The sequence below is a fragment of the Spermophilus citellus genome, assembly GCF_964194105.1.
Source record: "Spermophilus citellus genome assembly, chromosome: 15".
In the NCBI taxonomy this organism is placed as follows: Eukaryota; Metazoa; Chordata; class Mammalia; order Rodentia; family Sciuridae; genus Spermophilus; species Spermophilus citellus.
The window spans coordinates 83,356,937-83,380,337 of record NC_138195.1 but is presented as its reverse complement, the minus strand read 5'-3'; the positions used below and the strand labels follow the sequence as shown (position 1 = coordinate 83,380,337).

At 34.6% G+C, this 23,401-nt stretch overlaps 1 protein-coding gene across 1 annotated transcript in view; it reads right to left on the bottom strand.

Annotated features, from left to right (window-relative positions):
- ATRNL1 (attractin like 1) overlaps positions 1-23,401 on the bottom strand; it is a 716,619-nt gene that overhangs the window by 166,959 nt on the left and 526,259 nt on the right. The window lies entirely within an intron of this gene.

Genomic DNA, 23,401 nt, shown 5'->3' with positions numbered 1-23,401 from the left:
TTATTACTGAACTTAGAAACATATTATAGGAAACACAGTGTTTATTTAGTAAGAACTTCATATTTCTTGATGAAACAATTATAATCACAATTCTTATACTTAAATTAATAGTCTTAATTTAGAGACATTTTTTAAAGAAAGGAAAATATATAAGTAATTTAATTTTATTCTGTTACTGGTCAACATAAACACTAGTTTCAATTAAGATCACTTACACTTTTTGGAAGTTTACTGGTTGTCAAACACCTCATGTTTGTTTACATCCTTCATCTATACTATATGGTAGGTATCATTACATTCCTTTTGTAGAGGACCAAATGAGAGCTTACTGATTTAAATGAACTTGACCAGGATCACACAGTTAGCATGTGGAAGGACAGGAATTCAGCTTCCGTCTGTCTGACTTTGCCACTAGAAAAGGACAGCTCCCCTTTTCTACTGATGAATGTTTTCCAACATTTCATTTTAAAAATGTTCAAGTATGCAGAAAGGTTGGAAGAACTGTGTAGTAATTACTATTTACCTGGCACCTCAATTCTATAACTCTTAATGTTTTACTATATTCACTTTTTAACAACTTCATCAAGGATATGTCCATTTATCCATTTATCATTTCTTCTTTTTTTCAAAAGTAAGTCACAGGTATTGGTACATTTCAACCATGAGATCTTCAGTGTGTACTACTAATCAATATTCTTCCTTGTTCTGAGGAGAATTTCCATTTGATCCGATGGTACTTTTCCTGAGTACATAGACTTTCAACAGTCTTTGGAAAGCCTTTTGTTGGTGTGGCAATTCAAATGTTCCAACTTTCTCTACAGTACCTTTCAAAAAACATGCATCTGTATGAATGATTTAGAATGTGATATGAACATTCTGGTTCTCATTTTTCTTTAAATAAAGGAAGCATTCTATTGCCTAGTTCAATTTTAAGCTGGTAGGCCCAAGATTGAAAATTATTGCTTCTTCATGTTGTTTATTCCCCCAGTTTCTTTGATTTGTGTGTGTGTGTGTGTGTGTGTGTGTGTGTGTAATTAGTGATGTTATGATGTCTCCTTGGGAATCCAATCCAGCAAGAATCCAAATAACATGATCCACATTTTAAAATGTTCTAATCTTTCTGGCCATTCTGACCATATGCACATTATCCCTTACACCTACCCCATACTATGATGGTAAGTTATTTTCTTACTTATATCTGCCAGCAATGTCATATTTATGCTAATATTGGTCTCCTAAGGTCTCTGGAGCATTGTCTTTAGAATTTTGTGATGGTGTTGAGATGACAAAAGTGATCCATATTCCTCTTCAATGTGGGTTTCCCAGAGACTGCTTTTTCTGCAGTGCCTGTCATTATTGTACTGATAATTGTGGAGGCAGCTGTGAGAGAGATTTTTCTAGAATGTTCCTGTTGATCTTATTTATCAGAGTGCTCAGATAACTGCCCTGCCTGGGGTTCCAGCTCTGGCCCTGGTGCCTGCTGAGATGGGGCACTTCCCAGTTGTCATGCTCACTAGGGTTCCAGTAGGGAAATCTTTCATTACTTCTTCCATGAAATAGGTCACAGAGGGCAGCTGCATCTGTGGCTGGTTTGCATAGATTGGAAAATCCTGGGTCTGTTCCACTGCGTCCACCTGCTTTCTATTGCATATTCTGGATAATTCAGCAAAATCCTAGAGGAAAAAGTTGTCGTTTTGAGTATAAACTCCCAGTGGCTTGAGGACCTCCGTCAGACTCCACAGGGATACTCACTGAAGTGTAGAACCCTACTGGGGATCAGCCAACACCTTAGAGGAGGTGAGGCTGGAAAGTCACCACTGTAACAGGCCTTTCCCTGGGGATGCTAACACACATTAAGACATGAGAGTCCACTGGTTTAAAGCAGCAGCAGGCTGCTTCTAGAGAGAAAATAGGTAAACCTCAGTCATAATGTAGCAAAAGTACAACTCACAACGACTTGATGGGCAAATCTCAGAATGAAATCCACAGTTAACTAAACTGTTTAAATGTTTAAATTTTGTTCCTAATGAATTCCCCATAAAATCTGTGGGAAGTGACTCCAACACCTTGGAGTGAATTTTCTTTCCCTACTATAAAAGTGTCTTTAATCACACAGTGAAGAAAAATATCATGCTTTTAAACCTATTTAATTTGTTATTTTGATTTTTTTAATTAAAAAAATGTTTTGGCCAGGTACAGGGGTGCATGCCTATAATCTCAGTGACTCGGGAGGCTGAGGCAGGAGGATCATAAGTTTAAGGCCAGCCTCAGCAACTTAGCAAGACCCTGTCTCAGAAAATAAAAAGGGTTGGGGATGTCACTCTCCCGTAAAGTGCCCCTGGATTCAGTTCCTAGTACCTAAAAACAAAACAAAACAAAAATGTTTAGTGGGTCACTGAGAAGTTTCAATAAACATTTTGGTAGATTCTGAGATGAAAAGGAATATAATCCTATGTAAAATATTTTCTGTTTGATCATAAGAGAAAGAGATAATGTTATCCTTTCTCATTTGTAATGCAAACAGAATCTAATTGGGTGCCTTCATTAAGAGTGAATGTTCAATCAATGAACAAGTCATTAAGCATCACTCTGTTCAGCATACTGCTAGATGCTGTGGACGATTGCAGAGAAGTTAATTTTTACCAGTCTTTCAGAATATGGTCTATTTAGAGAGGTGAGATGTGGATGGAAAGAAATATACTTTATAAGAAACATATAAAATATAAAATAAAGAAATCTGTTTCTTGAGCGGTACAGAAACGTATAGGAAATGGAGAAGGAAATATCAACTGCAATTGGAATGACTACAAAAAATTGAATTGTCTTTTAATATTAAGTAGAATTTTTAGGAGAATAAGGAAATATTGAAGACTGAAATTAGCAAGAGCATGGCACAGAGGCACACTGAGGTTTAATGTGGTTAAGAAAAGAGGCTTGGCCTGGAGTGTGGAGGGTGATCAGGCTGAAAAGTGAGTAGTGTCTGACTTTAAAGGCATTTAAATGCCAAAGAATTAGAGGAATTAGAACTTAAAGGTTCTGGTCAGCCCTTTGAGAGATCTGGATTAAGAGAATGATTGAACAGCATGATCACATGGCATTTATATCTCTAGGAAGATACAGCTAGATGGAAAAAACCTCTATTTAGAGAAGCTGTTTTGCCTAGGACAATATAACAGTATCCTAATTATCCTAACTATCTGTTGGTGGACTTAATGCCAATTTAGCATTTGAAACCTTCTTGAATCTACCAAAAAAAAAAAAAAGGATTATTTGACAACTGCATATTATTGGGAAGGTTTCTTCAGTCTTCACCAGGTCACATTCTTTCAGGAAGGCCAAATGACACTTGTATGGTGACATGTAATATCTAGTTATAGCTACTCCATGTTGGGATCAATCTGTGCCTTGTATAATTGGAGGCAAAGGTCTGCTTTTGTAAAAACTGAGCTTAGTGCTGAGTTTACTTCCTAGATAACACACTACTTATTCTTAACTATCTCATTTATTTAGAAGATGTGTTATCTTGCATTTATGAGTAAGCTGGGCAACAGAGAAGATCATGACATAATTGGCCATGTCACCAAGAAGGCAGACAGCCTGTGTCACTGCTTACTAGAGTTCCTTCAGTAAAACAGTGTTTGCCTTTTCTGGAGATGCACTTTCTCCTTAAATACTTTACCTTAAACAAATTATTATACTGACTTCTTCAGATTCTTACATATTTTGAAGTCCATATAGCATACTGTCCTTTTAAGCTCAAATATTTTAACATCCTATTTTGTTTTGGGGCTTTGGTTTCATGTTTGTTTTGTTATATTGGACTATAACTAGAAGGTTATAAAATCCTAGAAAAAGGTTCAATTCGGAAGAATGCTCCAATACCATAAAAAAGTAGTTACTGAACAAACATTTTCTGATTTAAGAGAAAATACTATTTCCTAGTCAAAGTAATCTATTTATAATGGAAGACTATGTATACAACAAATTGAATTTTTAAAATGAATATAGTTTTTGTTAGTGTTTTCTATAAAATAGACAAAAGAATAAAACTATTTAAAAAAATCCAGCCAGGTATTTAAAAGCTAATTCAACATTATAAAAATGGAACTATTTGAATTCACATGCCAGCAAGCTTCCAGGCTAAGGTGGTGTGTTTCAGAAGGGAATATTTGGAGGCAAGAATTTCAGAAATATGCACTTAGCATTTCATTAGACATAATGAAATTACTCAATATATATGACTTAGGAAAAAAAAAGGAGTTTTAAAGGTTCAACCCTGACCAAAAACAGGATTTCTTTTTTTTCCTAAAGTGTACTATTAAAAATTAAAATAGTAGATCACTCAAAACTTGCTGCTCATTTCTCAGCTAATGTCTTAACTCTGAGTCAACAGCATAAAAATGCCATTCTTTCATTTAACTTCCATTGTTGCCTGTGGGATGGGGTCAGGAGGAAGAAAAGACAGTCTTACATTAAAACTGACTTTGGTTACTCCAAACTAGTTGAGTAAATGATTAGGAAGAAGACTTATGAGTGATAACTGATCTTAAAAAAAGAAAGACAGTTAACGAGGGAGAGAATCCTGGAGACTTTTGTTGGTGGTGGCAGGATTAATGATATACTACTAATTACAATGGTGTGTGAACAAAAGACAAAGAAAGAAAACTTAATAGAGGACCAAAAGCATCCTCCTGTCTGGCTGGACCAGAGATGAAATGTGCTACAAAGGAAATCAACATAGCTTTGCACAGAAGCGCACTCAATTCGATTTGGCATATGGAACCTCTTCTACCCAGAGGTGCTTTTTGTAGCACAGGTGACCAAGAATGCTGTATGCTTAATTCCCCTGTTTCTGGGCCTCTTGGACACCTTGCCCTAAAGGACCCCTACCTTTCATCTACTCTCATCCTAACCCAGACCTGGAGCTGGGAAATGGCTGGTTGTGTTAGTGTGAGTGCTGGTTTGGAAAGTTACAGAGAGCAGTCCTTGGCCTTCCACAACTGGGTGGCTCAGGAGTTAGAAACAGTAAATGAAGAGCAGTCTTTTGAACCCATGTTTGAGGGGATGGGCTTGGAGTGCCAACTTTCTAAGAAGATAAGGTGGGAACCCATGAATCCTATAATTCACACAGAAATCTGATAATTAAGTTATAAGAAAGATAGGGCTGGGGTTGTGGCTCAGGGTTAGAGCGCTTGCCTGGTGTGTGCGAGGCCCTGGGTTTGATCCTCAGCACCACATAAAAAAATAAATAAATAAAACAAAGGTATTATGTCTAACTACAACTAAAAAAAAATTTAAAAAGAAGAAAGAAAAAAGTTAAATTTAGAGATTTCTAATGCCCCACATTAAACTAAAAAATGTTTAGGTTTAAATATTTAATATTAGGATTGAGGGTTCACAAGTCAAAATATTTCAGTAATCTTTAAGGAAACATTCTCATTAACCAAGTTTAGAGTTCACTGTTTCCACCACTACAATGAATAAAATGAAAGCTGACTTCATGGGCAGGTAATATGTGATCTTAGAAGGACCCCAGGCTTGACTGAATACTCTGCTGAAATTCTTCCTGTCTTTACATGTTGCACCACAGATTTTGTAGCTGGTCCTCTATAAAATTCATTGTGACTAGGTTATATTCTATTGATTAAAAAATAAATAAGTATTAAGCAAAAGTGGAGGGTTGGCTAGGCTCAGCCATTTTGTGATTTCTTTTGAGAACTTCATTTTCCGCCCCCCAGAGCTGGGAATCAAACCCAGGGCCCCGATAAGAAACAGCTCTACTACTGAGCTGCGCCCCCAACCCCTGCACCTCACTTTTCTAATGCTTGATCTCCCCAAAGCAATTTTCTTGTGTTGCCTCTGTACTGAGTTTAGATAAGAAAGGGCCTCCTGCAGGAAGACTTCAAACCCTCTGGGGTTGTGAATTTCAAAGGTAACTGACTAGCAAGCCTGATGAAGAAATCTGAAAGGAATACATTGCTAATGGTAGACATTTAGGGGAAACTTTTTGGTAATGGATTTTTCTTCATCTTTCCTGTATACACAATGCTCACTTGACTTACTTTTAATGCCTGAGCTGAGCAATATTAAAAAGAGCGATTCAGCCTGTGCTTGCTCCCTACTTTGATTTCATTTTTCATAGCAAAGGAAAGTCCCTCTCTTTTCTTGCTTCCCTACAATGGTTTTCTTTACTGAATTTTCTCTAATGTTCTTTGCTAGGTCTCTTTATAAAGGGTGGCAAGAAAACGATGACTCTCCAATCAAATATCAATTGAAACTGCCTGTTGGCTGTGGTTGATTTTTACCTTAGTCACTAGCCACGATTTCCAAGACAATTTCCCTTTATCCTCTTTTACACCACCCCCAAATCTCTCCTCTCCTAGCATTATGAATCTCAATGCAGCTGAATCATGCAGGTCTGATTTAGCCTGCAAAAATGTCAGTCAAAGCAAGCAAGATGTACTCTTTGGCCTTGAGTGCTCTAAGCTGCTATGAATCACAGGTTTAGTTTTTGCCAAATGAAAAGCAATTTCACTTGCAAAAAATATCTGTGGAGATACTTATGGCTTTTAGCTCCTGGGAAAAACATACTAAAATTGTCCAGGGAAAAGGAGATTTATATATCTATATATAAATTATATGTGAATTTATAGGTATCATATATATGTATTTATGTGTACATATAACCTTAGTATTTTTATGAAATTACAAAAAAAAAAGAGCCAGCATTTACTTCATTTGCTTTCAATTAAAATCTTTTCTTTTCTGAGCTTCATCAAACAGGTGTTAATCAGTAGACTAATAAATTGCTTCTTCAAATGGACCGTATCAATGAGGTAAATACTTAATAAGGTTCAACTTTTTGTAAGGGAGCAATTCAGCAAGACTTAGGAAGATTTTGGGTAATTGGTTGCTAAAATATTGAGCAACGTGATATTTTCTTTAACTCCTACTTACGTACCAAGCATAGCAGAAAAATGCCATTGTAAGTACTGCGATCAATTATTTTGGAATTTCTGTTATTGGGAAAGAAGGACTTTACAAAAATTGTTCACCTTGTTTTTTACCTTGGAATCCAAATGCCACAAAACGCAAGCTTTGTTCTGTTAGTATGCACTTCATCTCTAGCCACAGAACATCTGTAATGGTCAGTAGCTTCCATTTCTTAGGAGGACTGTCTATCCTGACTTGTAAAGTGCAGCTTCAGACACTGTTCGATATGTTCCGTCTTCACTAGCCTTCAGCTAATGGGGGACTGCTCTAAACAATGGTTATCTAGTACAGTGGCAGCCCATTAAGCTGTCTGAAAGATCTCATCTTATTATTTTTTTTTTTTAACCAAAGATTGTTCCTGTTATGGACAATTTTTGTGGTGTAGAGAAGAATTGTGAAGGAGTAAGCATTTCAGATAACATTTCAGATCCAGCTATTATAGTAAAATTGAGCATCCCAATCAAGTCATTGAGCTTCTGAACTGATTTACTACATCTATGATCTTTTATGTTTTTAACTTGTTGGAAAAGACAGAAAACTGTAACTGATTTCTCTCCAAGAAATATTCTTCAGGAAGGAAAGCATAGAAAAGAGAAAGAGTAAAGCTAGTATATTAGAGTCACAACCTGCTGAAAACACAATAAAAAGGGCATTTCCTAAAAATGCTGAGAGCTGATGCAACCTAAAAGGATTAGGAATCCTGTGAATGCCAGTCTTGGTTGTACCAATAACCTTGGAAGAGTTGCTTACCCCTGGTTGTTCTGGAATTGCTTTGTCTTTAAGATGGTAAGGATGTTTCTTATCATAGTGCTAGCATAACATACTTGATGAATAATATAAGTCTTTTCTTTTATTAACTCTATGCTTCAACTTGTTTAGGACCTGACTTCTTAAAAAAAAGCCTTCTCTTTTATAAGATTGGAATTTCATACTTTTTAGATGAATTATTTTAAACACTATTTTGAAATGGATAGAAACTTTAATGGGGAGGGCACACATTTTAAAAGTTCTTGCCTTGCACATCAAGGATATTTTTCTGAACTGTTTTGCACAGTGGGTTTTTTTCTTCAAGTTTTATACCTACCAAGCATATAGGAATAATGAAAAAAATCCATCAATTTTTTTAAAAAAACAAATATAAATAAATCACAACTTATTTCCAGTGGTTTTATGCTAACTCACCAATTGATGTCACAAGAAAGACCTAAAACTTTTTTCTCAAGGTTTTGAAGCTATCAATTTTAAATGTGAATACAGCTGTGGACTACAGCTTATTTTTAAAATACCAGAGTTTGTCTTATTGATTTCAAATATGTAATTTTCTCAGCTTCAATTATTGAATGTGTGAATAATAGATGTTTAATTTATAATTTGTTGGAAGATCTATGCCTAAATATGCTTTTGACACACACTGATTTGAAGAGGACTGATATTTATTTTGAATAAGTTTAGTAAGTTAGCTTTCTCATTGATCAGTTAAAACTGTTTTCCTTTACTTTGGAAAAACAGTTTAGAAAATATTCAGTATACAAAATTAGACAATTCTACATTATTGATTGCACATCTTTGAGTTTTACTGACATATCCAAGTTATATCTAATTTTCCTTGTTTAAACATGCCATTTTTGCCTTAGATATCATTTTGAATGGCCACAATAAACTTGAGATTTGGGCTTAAAAATAGCAGTTTAATGTAAACACATTGCTATCATTAGATGGCATCAATTTCCCTGATAATTTTCAGCTTAAAAAAGACACAAAATCTTCACAGTATTATAACATTGATTCAGCTGAAATGTTCAGAATTTTGTAGGTCTTTTTTTTTAATTGACTTTTTTCTTAAATACACGACAGCGGAAATGTATTATAATTCTTATTACACATATAGAGCACGATTTTTCATATCTTTGTATAAAGTATGTTCACACCAAGTCATATCTTTATACATGTACTTTTTTGCATTACAATTCTTATTACACATATATACCACAATTTTTCATATCTCTGTTTGTATATAAAGTAGGTTGACACCCAATTCCTGTCTTCATACATGTACTTTGGATAATGAGGTCCATCACATTCCACCATCCTTGCTAATCCCCTGCCGCCTCCCTTTCCCTCCCTTCCCTCTTCCCTATCTAGAATTCATCTATTCGTCTCATGTCCCATGTTCCCCCTCCCTCCCCAATATGAGTCAGCCTCCTTATATCAGAAAAAAACATTCGGCATTTTTTTTTAAAGGAAAAAATGTAAAATTAAGAATGCAATATTAAGTACCAGTTTGGAAGTGGCCTGTACAAATGAGGGGCTTTTGAGATTAAGCTTATTAGCTTCAAAGTCGATCTACTCCTAGGACAGTACTTGTTGGACCTGTTCAAAGACATTATACATAAGGAAATCTGGACCCCAGGACACTCAGTTGACCAGTAAAAATAAGAGTGATCATAACTACCACTTAATGAATGCTTACGCTATGTCCTAGATACTGGAAAGTTCTTGATAGGTAGGATCTCACTCACTTCTTAACACCAAACTATGATGAGGTTGCAGTTACTCATTCTGGGGTTATTCATGAGGAAACTGAGTTCAGACTGTTTGCCCACATTAGCCCACCATCGGGTGAAGACTTGGAGTGTGAAGCCAGATATGATTAACTCCAAAGTGATATTGTTTCCCCAGTCATCTTCTCAAAACAGCAGGGCCCGTTATTATAGTGTCTGAGTACCATGTGCCAGGCCCCGTGGTAAATGCATTAAACCTTTTAACTATTTGGTGAAGTGAATATCAATATGTTACAGATGAGATGAGACTCATACATCTGTTTGTCCCCTTATGTACACTGAAAGAGTAATTTATAAAATTCCTTAATTATTTTCTTATAAATATGATGCCACAGTGCTGTAGACATCTGTATAAATTTCAGCTACAATTATTTTGGAACTGAAAATGGGCACTATTTAGCAACATTATAATTTTAGGTTTTGATTCATTTTAGGAACAAATTTAGTGATTAATAGTCATTTCAAGGAAACCTGTATAGTTTCAGGAGGGGCAGGTCTTCATATGTTTCTTTATAATTTTGAAACTGAAAAGATCACTGGTAAATGTAAATGTCTCTGGTTGAACAAATGATTTATTTCTTTTAACTGCTTTGGAAATTTTGACAATGTGCCACTTTGGTTATTTTATTTCTAATAGTCTTCACCTAACTTCATGGTGACAAGTCATTAATGAATACTTGTTTTTTTTTATTTGTCTGTATTTTTTTTACTTAAAATACAGTTTTAATTTTAATTTATAAATTAGTAAGAAACTAAGATGAAAAATGACTCATTTAAAGATACAAAACTTAATAATAAAGGTAATTTATAGACTGTCTTCTGCAGAAAACAAAGTACTTCATATTTTCTTGCTAATTCTTGTAGGAACATTATAAATGCATTTAAATGTAATAGAATAATGTTATTATTCCATTAATTTCAAAATTAAATGAAAAAATATACATTAAAATAAAATGGGTTAAATTAGCAAATTAAAATCTTTCTTTAAAATGCAGTTTAGGATTAATAAACAGCCACTTGATAATGTCAGGTGAAGTAAATGAGAGATGTAAACTTAGAATCTTCATGGTTGAGAGTTGCTGCTGACAAGCTAAAAACTAATGGGGCCTATTTTCTTTGGACCAAGGGAACAGTCAGTGGAGAAGTGAGTGGTCAAAAATGAAATTTTCTCCTTGAAGTAAGAAAATGTAATTAGATATAAAAGATATAAAAATTGCACTGTGATTTGATAGGACCTTAATGTTGTGTCTTCTTAATCCTGAAATAATGTAAATTAGTAAATTGACAAAGCATAAAATAGCAAACTGTCAAAGCAAGCAAGAAAAAAAGGTTTTAAACATCTTGAAAGAGCAGAAAGGATATATAATATTAGTAGTAATAAAAATGGCCACTACTTAGCTCTGATAGATGATTTCTAGGTCCTAGTTCTAATCATAATTAATATAAAGCAACATATATGTTATTATTCCCATTATCCCTACATATGGAGACCTAGGCTTAAAGAGATTAGGTAACTTATAACATCATGGAACCAGAAACAGGGCACAAATCATGGGCTTTGCAGAAAATGAATAAGAAACATTTGATATTCAAGCTATTAGTTCATAAATTACTGAATATGTATCTTTAGCATCTTACCACCAAGAAACTCATAAACTTTTTTAGAAAAGACAGCATTTAAAATATCCATGAAAGTGTTTAAGGCATTGGCATCGAAACTGTAATGAGCAAATTCCAATGAGAGTTAGAATCATCAATGTGGTCACAAACTAACAAAACACTCCTCAGATGATTCTGATGTGCAGCCAACATTGTGATCCACTATGACACATGAATTGAAACTGGCTAGGAACAATGAGTTAAGTGGTAAGAGATCTGAGAATGCTGAAATATCAAGAAAGGGAGAACATGGATTAATGCAGATGATGCGGATCTTGAAAGACAATGCTGGCTTATGGGCAAAGGAACAAATAAAGGAAATTCTAGGGAGGAGAACATCATGAATGAGAGCAAAGGTGCAAGAAGGAGTCTTGTGCAAAGTCAGGAGAACATACTGATGAGGGTAATAAGCAGTGCTGAGAAAAACACTTTGAGTTTGATGTGGCAGCTAAGGGAGGACTCTTGTGGCTATAGTGAGAGGGACTGGAGAGGACTGCAGGAAGTCGGTTCCGGTGCACAGGGTCAATGCGACAGGGAGCACAAGTCTGCAGATGACTATGGAGTTCTGACCCTCATGACTAGGATAATGAACGGTGTTGACAACAATGGGGCTATTGGGAAGGAAATGTAGTTTGGGGGGAACTAATGATGCTTATTTAATGTACACTGAATGAATGAATGAGTGATGAATCTACCTGGAGTATGGAATATTATGTTGGAATGCATAATAGTCTGAAGATAAAAAATTATAAAGCTTAGGTATTTTATGAAAGGAATTGCACTGTAATGATTTAAGGCTACAAAGCTGAAGCTACGGTAAGGATATAAAATGCCTGTGTTTAATAAATAAATGAGTGAAAACAGTTTGAAATGATTGCAGAAGCACTGAGAATGGAGAACCTCTTGGGACACTACAAGTCATGAGATACAGCACTGGGTCATAAAACCTTCATAATAATTATCATAAGCCCTTGCAATTGTGAGAGACCTTGCAGCCTAAAAACATAATTCTTACAATAACTCAATGATGTACAGAGAGCAAATGTTATCCACAATTTTCTCATAAATAAATTGCAGCTCAGTGTTTATGTGACTTCCCCAAGGTAACACAACTAGTAATTAGGAGAGCCTGCACTTAAATTCATAAGTCTTTTGAATCCAAATTTTGTTCATTCATCAAGGCCAATTGATATAATTCTATAGAATATTTGGCCCATGAATGCATAATGGTCTGAGGATAAAAATAATTTTATTCTTCATTAGATATTTTAACAAAGGAAAATGAGAGGAAAAATCCTTTCTTCCCAGTCATTTGTGGATTTCATATCTTCACTCTATCCTAGTTGCTCTACAATGGAAAACAAAACTACATTCATCATTTCATGTACAATGCTAGGATTTGTTACATAAAACAAATGCTTTTGTTTTATAGAAAACAAAAGTTCTAACCAAATGTGAATCCAGATGCAAGTTAAAACTATGAGTACTTGTCACCATCAGATTTCAAAGAGCAAACTGTTTGCTAAAACATGACATTTGCAAGGCTGTGGGGGAAAAGTCACAGTCATAATTATTGGTAGGGACCTAAAGTAGTATATAACATTTATAGCAGTACTTCTTAACAGGACATTTAGTAATGTCTGGAGACATTTCTTTTTGTCACAACTGGGGATATTAGTAGCACCTGGTGGGGAGAGACCAGATATGCTGCAAAACAGCCCACAGTGCACATTCCTCCTCAACAAAGAATGATCAGACCCCAAATGTCAGAAGTTTCAAAGATGAGTCACTCTGCTCTGTAAAGATCAATCTGACAACATCTGTCAAAATTACAAATGCATAGTCTTCTTGAACTAGCAATCTCACATCTATTATTTTCTCTCTATATAGTTTTATCTGTGCAAAATTCATTCTTTTAAGAAATATTCATTGAGCATTTATTCTAGGAACTGAGGTCACAATAGGAAACAAACCAAAGAAAAACTTCTGCCTTTTAGAGCTAACATGCTAGTGTGGGGAGGACATCACCAATGAAACAAATAAGGAAAATAAATAGTGTATTAGATGATGATAAGACTTTATGGAGGAGGAGAGGAAAGGTTAAAACCATTCTGTCCCATTGTGCCAGATGTGGAACAAGTGAAATATAACATATAATATAAATACATAAATATGTAATACAAAAATATAGTTACACATAATAATATGATTATGAAATATAATTATGATAGAATAAAAATAATTAGAATGCAATAACCTTGATATTAACTAATATAATATATTATATAAATTTCAAATTATGATCTCCAACCTATTTTAATGCTCCTGGGTTGATTTCACTAAAATATTTGCAGAATTGAAAACTTGAGATTTAATGGTGTTTTAATAAGAAGACAAGGAGAAGAATATTTACTGCAGCATAGATATAAATACTAGAAAAAGTCTACTGAATATCAATGGAGGACTAGTTAATTATAGTTCTATGGAATACTACGCAACTATTAAAATGAGCTAATTAATACCTTACACAAAAATTAACTCAAAAAGGATCACAAACCTAAGTGAAAACACAAATCTATGAAATTCCTAGAAGATAACATAGGGAAAAATATTAGGTGACAGTGTTAGTTAGCTTTTTTCTCACTGTGACCAAAATACCTGTCCAGAACAACTTCTTAGAAGCACATGGTTTCAGAGGTTAACTCCATGGTCAGCCCTGCTCCATTGCTCTGGGCCCTGAGGTGAAGCAGAATATCATACTGGAAGGATGTGGTAGAGGAAATTCACTCAGCTTGTGTCAGCCCATACACAGAGAGTACAAGGATCCAGGAACAAGTTATACCATCCCCAAGGACATGTCCCCACTGATCTACACCCTATCTGCTTACAGTTACCACCCAGTACAGTAGTCCTTTCAAATTATTAATCCATCAAATGGATCAATCTACTGATTACTTTGTAGCTCTCATAATTGAGTCATTTCACCTCTGAGCATTCCTGCATTGTCTAACATGAGCTTTGCAGGGAACACCTCTTATCTACACCATAACAGTGACCTTGGATATGGTGATGACTTTTTAGATATAGCACCAAAGGCATGATCCATGAAACTGATATACTGGACTTCATTAAAATTAAAAACCTTCTGACAATGTCAAGAGAATGAGAAGCCAAGCCAGAGATGGGAAGAAAATGTATGAAAAAGAAGTTATTCAAAACACAGGATGAACTTAAAACTCAACAACAAGAATGGACCAAACACCTTAACGGACACCACACCAGAGAAGATATACAATGAATAAGGAGTATATGAAAAGATGTTTCACATCATGTCATCAGGAAAATGCAAACTAAAACGAGAACCACATACACAACCCCAAACACCCCAAAATACCCCAGTAACTGAATGTTGGCAAGGATGTGCAGCAACAGGAATTCTATTCATTGCTGGTGTGACTGCAAAATGGTACAGTCACTTTTAAAGAGAGTTGGGCAGTTTCTTACAAAGCTAAGCAACACTTACTGTATGATCTAGGAACTGCACTCCTTGGTATCTCTCCAAGGGAGTTGACATTTATTCCTGCACAAAAACTTGCAAAAGGATGTACATAATGCATGAGATATGGAAACCAGGATACCCTCAATTTGTGAATGGATAAATACACTCATTTTTCAGATAGTGGAGTATTATACAGTAATAAAAAGAGATGAACTGTGAAACCACAGAAAGACATGGAGGGAATTTAAAAGCATATTAATGAATGTAGCATTCAGCCAGTCTGAAAAATGCTACATACTATTATATGAGTCATACTAAAATGTTTCAAATTATATGACTTTCTGAGAAAGGAAAAACTATGGAGACAATAAAAAGATAAGTTGTTGCCAAGGGTTGGTGGGTGGGGTGGCAATGAATAGTCAGAGAGCATGATTTTTAGGGCAGTGGACACATACTGCAGACTGGTAGATACATATTATTATAGACTTGTCCAAATCCCTAAAAGTGTACAAGACCAAGAGTGAACCCTAATATAAACTATGGATCCCAGCAAGTTCATTCTCTGTAACAAATATACCACGCTGGTGTGGTTGTTGGTAACAGGGAAGGCTGTACATGTATGGGGTTAAGGGATATATATGGAATCTCTGTGCCTTCCTCTCAATATTTTTTTAATGATGGACTTCATTCTTTTTTTTTTTTGTCAATGGACCTTTATTTTATTTATTTATATGCTGAGAATCGAACCCAGTGCCTCAAAACATACTAGGCAAGTGCTCTGCCACTGAGCCACAACCCCAGCCCCAGGTGTTGATAATTTTAATGCAATTTTTTTAAGCAAATGAGGTAGTTCCATAGGTGCTGATATGGAATTATTTAGCAAGGCGAAAAACACTGTATCTGACCTATAGTTGGAAATCCCATATTTACTGAACTAAAGAAAGAGTGAATGAGTAAACAGTTTGCTTACTCTGATTTCTTCCCTGACCTAAGTTGTAGCCTCCTAACATCTTTTTCTGCCTTTAGTCTTTCCTTCAAATTTATTCCCCATAACCTTGCCACAGGGCTTGATCCAAAACACGTATTAACCATGCTGGAAATCTCGTTTCCCATTGTCCACAGGACCCAGGATCTTTGTGACCGCCACCTTACTCATGTCTGGACTCTCACCACTTTTTCTGAACTCCACATGGCAGCTAGACCAGTCATACCATGCGTCCTCTTGAATGGAATGGCCTCTGTTCCCCAGGAGAACTATTTCTTTTCTTTTCTTTTCTTTTTTATAAGGCTCCTGTTCAAATATTGTCTTCTCACTAAAATAATGACTCCATATCTCTGAGCATAATTAGTTTCCCTTTTCTTTCTGTTCATAGATAATATGTACATGTCTTTATTTTATGTCAGTGGCCAAGTGTCTCTGTCTTTCCCTCAGATTATGAATCTCAGAGACAAGATCTGGCTTTATTTGTGTTTACATCTCCAGACTCAGAATAGGACTGGGCCTAAGACAGTTGTTCAAAAAATATTTTTAATGATTAATAAATGAATAAATAAATAATTCATGGATGAATCGTAACCTTTGATACAAACCACAAACAGTGATAGATTAAAATGTATATATAAAACAAAACAAAAAACTCTGATAGAATTTGAGAATATATATATATATATATATATATATATATATATATATATATAGCACAGGTTCTATGATTACCTTTATGAATTATGAATTATTTAAACATTTATAATCCACACAAAATTGTATCCAATATTACCAAAGGCCTTAAAAAGCATATTTTAATATAATGCCTTTATATTTTAACCATCAATGCTTCTAAAGACCTAATTTTTATTTAAGTTGAGAAAGAACATTTCAATAATTTAAACAAAAGTGGGCAAAGGTATTTTAACACAACTAGAAAAATTATGAGCTTTCATTCTCCAAGCCCCTGAAGAAATTTTAAAGTAATGTTGTTAGGGAATGATCATTTTAATAATTAACTGGTTACATTCAAATTTTCTCTGTAATTAGAATCTGTCAATATAAATTATTAATAGTTTCTAAAGTATAATTTTATATTGTTTTATAATAATTATACAGCATATTTTGAGAGGCTTACTTTCAGATAAAATATAAAAACACTCTTTCTCTCTATCTCATGTTACAATCAAGAGAAATTGGATAAAGTTTCAGTCTTCCTGGCAAGAATTCATTAAGTTGTGATTTTTAAAGATATTGAGTTCACTGTGTTGTTTCCACTCACATTAAGTAACTATTCTATCAATGAATCCTTAGTCTTGAACTTTTCATTACTATCTAGAAAGTACTAGGTTTTCTGCTTTAATTAATCTGTCTCTTCTATATACTTCCAACCAACATGGGCGAGGTCATGAGAATTCTAGCAAATCTGCCAAAAGACTAGGCAGATTTTTTTTGAAGAAGTTGGCACTGCGGCCAGGAGGAATAAAACTTCTAAGCATAATGACATGTCTACTAATAGTTTTCAAAACAGGAAGGAAGAAGGAAACCTAGTTTTTTGAAATTATTTTTTTCCCAGCAACAAAGATCTCTCTGCTGGGGCTGGGGCAGGCCAGCTACTCCTCGAGTTCCCCACAGTTCTCACCTGAGGGTCTGACCCCGAGTAGGTGCTCAAAAAGCTCTGATGAACAAATGAATGCTGCAATGGCCCATTTCTTTCATACATAATTTGGACACTCTTTAATTATGATGATCTTAGATGCTTAAAAGATAATGCTTTGCTGGAAGACAGGGAGAAGGGCTGCTTGAGCTTGCTTCCTTGAAAGCTCCTTCTCCTGAGGAGGAGAAGCAGAGGGAGGGACTATTTATTGGGGGTCTCTATTTTGTTCCAGGAATGAAGCTAGGTATGTCATGTATTTTAGTGCATTTAACCCTTGTGACACCCTAAGGTAGTCCTTATTGTACCTGCTTTTATTTAAGGAAACAAAATTCAAAGACCTGAATTAACCTGACCAAATCAAACAGCATATTAGAGAAAAAGCTGCGGTTTTTATCCAACTGTTTAACTCTACAGTTGACTCTAATATGCCAATCTTTCAAACAAATAAAACAAAATACTGTCACCATCAACACAACAACAACAAATGTGTTTTTATTTTGTCTGTCCCTTTTATTGTAAGTCACATCAATTCCTTTGGAGAAGTAGCTAAGAATATAACAGTAATCAACAAAAAAATCCTAATGCTTTCAAAAAATATATTGCTCTTCAATCTCATTTGCATAAGTGGAGAACTAGATTGTCAGCAATACTTAGAGGGGAAAGTTATTCATGCCTTTTTTTTTGTCTCATCAGCACATGCACTTGGACCACTGGGTGGGTCCAGTCACAGGGCACTGAGGAACCCGGTGCTAACATTCTGCTCATCTTGCCCATCTGTGTCTCCCACCTCTCCCATTGTTCCAGGAAGAGATGATGACAAAGGGTGCCGACAAACAGGCAAACTTACAAAGCGTAATTATCGTCTTCTTTAATATGTGCTTTAATATTATTTGAAGCCAATTCCAAGCACTTCACATAATGCATTATTATAATAGAAGAAAAGTTTTCCTAATAAAACCAGCCTTTTGCTATCATTTTCAGCTTTCTTTTGATAATGTGAATTGATTTTTTTTAAAAAAGAGCTCCAGCAGCTCAGTCTTTGAAACTCTACCTCAAATAGGTCAGAGTCTTACTTCCCTGGTTGTGTTGTACAGCATGAAAGGCTGCCCAGGTTTTCTCAGGATTTTCCTCCTCGTGGGACCTCCCATGGATCATTTCTCTTAGTAAAAAAGAATCCATTGACTGAGCCTATCCTAAAGCTAACAAACTGAGCTTTCCATGGGGAAATGGAGTGCAGCTATTGACCAGCCCTCTGTAGTTAAAAATACAACAAACTCTACCTTGTCCGATTTACTCTTGTCTTGATTTACTCATTTTCATGCTCTGCTGGTAGTACTTACCAGTTGATAACCTTTGAGACAAGTAGAGCAAAAGTAGCAGCTGATTTTTGTTTCTGTTATCTGTTAACCCATGTGTGTGTGTATTTAAAATTATTTCTCTTACTCATAACTAATAAACAACTGTTTGATAATTCATAAATACATGTTCTATTTCAAAAGAAATGTTTCTAAATTCAATCGATTAATTACACAATGTATTTATCTTTCTTCTGATCCAGGATAATAGGATAATAAGAAAAGATATACCTTAATAAATGATTCAATTAAGCTATAAATTGTTTTATTCAGTATTTAAATATCACTAAGACACACCATCTAGGGGTGTCTGAAATTAGTTACAAGTTATTTTTATTTAAATTTTAGCACCAATAAAATATATTTAAAAATACACATATTTTGCATTTATATACTGATTTTTTTTGAAGGAGGGAAAATGTGGTGTTACAGGGTCTTATTACATGTACTAGGGAAGAAAATAAAAATAAACTTCTTCCCTCTTATGAGGAACATTCTAGAATTATTTTGTATCAAGTATTATCTAACCAGCATTTATAAAAACAAACCAAAACCACAAATATATATAATTTGCATAATTTGAATAAAACAAAATACTGTTTGAGTCTTTTTGTTTTGTGATAAGGGTGTAATGGACAATGTATTATGGGAAGCATTAATTGAACAAACCTTTTGTAATGACTTATATGGAAGAAGGAATATATATATACTTCATTTTGAGTAAAATTAATTTTTATTTCTGTAAATTTTATCAGGCCAATGTCATATGTTCACAATGAAAGTCCTGTTTACCCAAATATTTAGTGACTATATCACAAGATAAAAATTGTCATGGTTTACTTACTAGTAAAAAACAAAACATTAATCAGAATCTAACTAATTAAAACTTTGCCATGCTACAGTTTAAAGCACTGGTTCTCAATTTTTCTTACTCATTTGTTCAGGACATCTCCAGTATTTGGAAGGAACACTTGGGTGTCATACTGGAGCACGGGTGCTACTGGCATCTAGCCTTGCAACAAAGACCCACCTCAGTGACAGTGCATATTGAACCTGGCTTAAGGGCAAAGGCAGGCAAGCAGAGGTTTATTTAAAACACTGGGTTCCCCAATTCAGAACACATTGGGTCTGACTACTCAGACCTCCTGTATTTGCGTAAACGGTACAGTGCAATGAGCACTAATTTTTAGAATGAAATTTTACTCATGTGTGATATGAGGAGGATCTATAATATAAAGCCTATATTACTGGGCTGCTGTGATGGAGCATTGTAAAATGAATAATGTACAAATATATTGTTATCAATACTATTAAAATAACAAAAAGATTTTTATTAAAAACAACTTATTCTGTTACATGTACTCTACTTGATAAAGTGTGAAAATGAACTAAAGCATTTTAAAATTTACACAAAGCCAGAAATATGAAAGTATAGGTAAAGAGAAGATTTTTCTATTGATAATCACGTCATGAGTTGCTTCAACAACTATGACCTGTGTATCTCCTCTCCTGCTCACAACATCACTGAGGACAGGTGTTACCATCCCTGTCTTCTAGATGTGGAAATGGAGCTGTTGGTAAACAAACTCACCTGGTGTCACCCCACAGCAAGGGCCAAGGGGTCTCCCAGAATTGTTCCTGCCCTTGACCAAGCTCATGGTAAACAGTCTCATACAGAACACAAGACTTTAATTTATCAAAGTGCTAGAAATATTTTGCTTTAAGGAATTTTATTGAAAAAGCAAATCAAATAAAAATGATGACTTCCATACATTTTGCTGAAAAAATAGGTCTGTTCCCAGGGAAGACTCCTGAGCTATAGGACAAGAACCCATAGGGTGGGGATTCTGAGGAACATTCTAGAATTATTTTGTATCAAGCATTATCTATAGATTAAATTAATAATACAGCTTTCTTATATATGTCATATTCTTTTAATATGTATATTGGGACAAAGGCAAATTAAATTACTTTTTACAATTATTGCTAATTTTATTCTAGCCTTTAACAATTGTTGACAATATATTTTCATTAATAAAATGAAACAATTAATATATCTAAAGAGTTGCAAGAGGAAAAAACAAATTGACTTTTTTTCTTTATTTTTCTTTAACTTAACAGTAAAATCTTGAGTTGTAAGACTGCTACACATGACTGAATAGTTATTCACACATATCAATTACATCCATGTTATTAATACATTTAAAATTTATGAATTTAATTATTTTGATACTGAAAGATCTATGATAAAAATTATTTCTAAGGCCATAAGGTGTTGATTGTTCTTTGATGAGTAGAAACATTGGAATTTACACTTATTGAGTATTGCTATCTATTAAGTGCACAATATCATGAAAATTCTAAGATCTCTTAAAAAGTAGAAGGCTTATAGTATACTGCACAGCACTTGGTTATGTGATAAGCATCCATGTCCCCCTGCAGGAATTCTGAGGGTCTTGAGGACAGAAATGTGCCATAGTCAACAGTGATCTGCACAACACTAAGCATAATGCTCAATTCTGTTTTCATCTTTTAAAAATTGTCTGTTGCCCTCATCCCACCAGCATGCAAGCTGTTCAAGAAGGAGTTTTGAACTGCTTTAAAAATGGGTGAGCCCCAGTGCCTACAAGAGTTGTGTCCATAAGATGTGCTTAGCAAATATCTAGATCAATTACTGACTAAATGAATATTGCCTTCCCTGCCCCTGTCCTGGGTGGAGGTGCTCTCTCCTTTGTCTGAAAACCCATCACACTCCTCTTCTGGATGTTTCATTATCTTCCCTGTAGAGTACTTATATATCACCCAATTCCCTTTTTTGATCAAGAGACCCTAATGGGTTCTGAATAAATATTTCTTAAAGAACTCCATTCTTTATTGATTCTGAGAACTGTTTTCTAAAAATTCTCATAAACTGCATTCTTAGTTATGTTCATTCAGATAATAATTTAAACTTTTGCTTATTCATTAGATTTTTTTAACCTGGCAAACTTTACAGTTTTAATATATTTAAATAGTGTCAGGCCCAGATCTACAAAATAAAGTACAGTTATAGAGGTTCACTTTCCATATCTGCCCCCTTCATAATGTTCTCTTTTCAGCCTTCTGAATAACCACTAAAATACACACAAGTAAAAAAAATTTAATTTGCCCTTTCATGTTTTTAAAAGCAACTATGTGTGTCTGCATATTTATATTTATAATCTCTGCCTGCTTAATCAAATAATAATATACCATATGCACTTTTTTCCACTTTGCTACTTTCATGTAATGGTATTGTAAGATCATTTCACAGCAAAATATAGCAACACTTGTTATAGCTGCACAATATAGCATTATATCACACTCAGTTTTTTCAACTAGTACTACTGATAGATACTTGGATCACAGTAGCTTTGTGCATATCTTTTTTGTATTTTTGACAGTGGCAGAGGTGGGTCGTGGAATCTAAGGGTAAAGTGTATATGTAAATAGAGTAAAATTCTCCTACAGAGGGGCTATCCAATTTTTATTCCCCCAAACATATGAACATATCTGTTTTTCTACAACCTCTATCTTAGGTTATTGTATCAGTTGTCTATCGTTATGGTAACAAATATCCCCAAATTAAGTAGATTAAAACAATACAAATTTATTATCTTCCAGTTCTGGAAAGCAGAAAACAGATCTTGATGGCTAACATTCAGGTGTTGGCAAGCCTGTGTTCCTTCCAGAAGCTCTAGCAAGGAGATGTATTTCCTTGTGTTTTCCAGCTTCTTCAGATTGTCCACAATTTTCCCTCATGGCCCTTTTCATTTCCTGCACCAGCAATTGCATCACTGTGGCTTCTGCTTCCCTCGTCACATCCTCTCCTCTGACTGACTCTTCTGGCCCCTTTTTCACTGACAAGAGCCTTTGTGATCACAGTGAGCCCATACAGGGTAATTTCCACAGTTCATAAGTCTTATACTCCTTATTTTAATTGTATCTACAAAACCCCTTTTGCCATGCAAATTCTGGGGACAAGGATGTGGACATCTTTGGGGGTCCTTTTTTACCAATCACAAGTATGCTGTGAATCTTGGAATTCTGTCAATCCTACTGATAAATAATGGTAATCTCAGTTAATTTTAATTTCTTAAAATTAAAATTACAAGTAAATTTGAATATGTCCTATGCTTAAGGGCTCTTGGCATTTCATTTTTCTATGAATGGTCCATATTTCTTGCCAATTTTTATAGACTTGTGGGTCCTTTGTTAATTTTAAAATTCTCTGTATTTTTAAGGCCTATCAATGCTTTGTCCATGACATAAATTGCAAATATTTTCTACATTTTTCATTTATTTTACTTTTTTACCATAGAAATTTTTAAAAAATTATGTATGATCCACTTTTTTTAATGTTTTCCTTATTGTCTCTGAATTTTAAATCAAAGTTAGGAAACTTGGCAACTCTGAATATAATATAAAGTTCCTATTTTTAAATTTTGGATCTTTTCATAATTTGATTTTGTTGTATTTGGAATAGATTTAGTTACGTTCTTCCATAAAGCTATTCCAATCCCACATACTGAGAAGCAAGCCCATCCTTCTCCTACTGATGGATAGGCCACTTTTTCATATACTAACTTTGCATATATAATTTGACCTATTTATATTCTAATATGGCTTCATTTTAGATTTTTTTCCTTAAACCATCATAATATTTCTTATTAT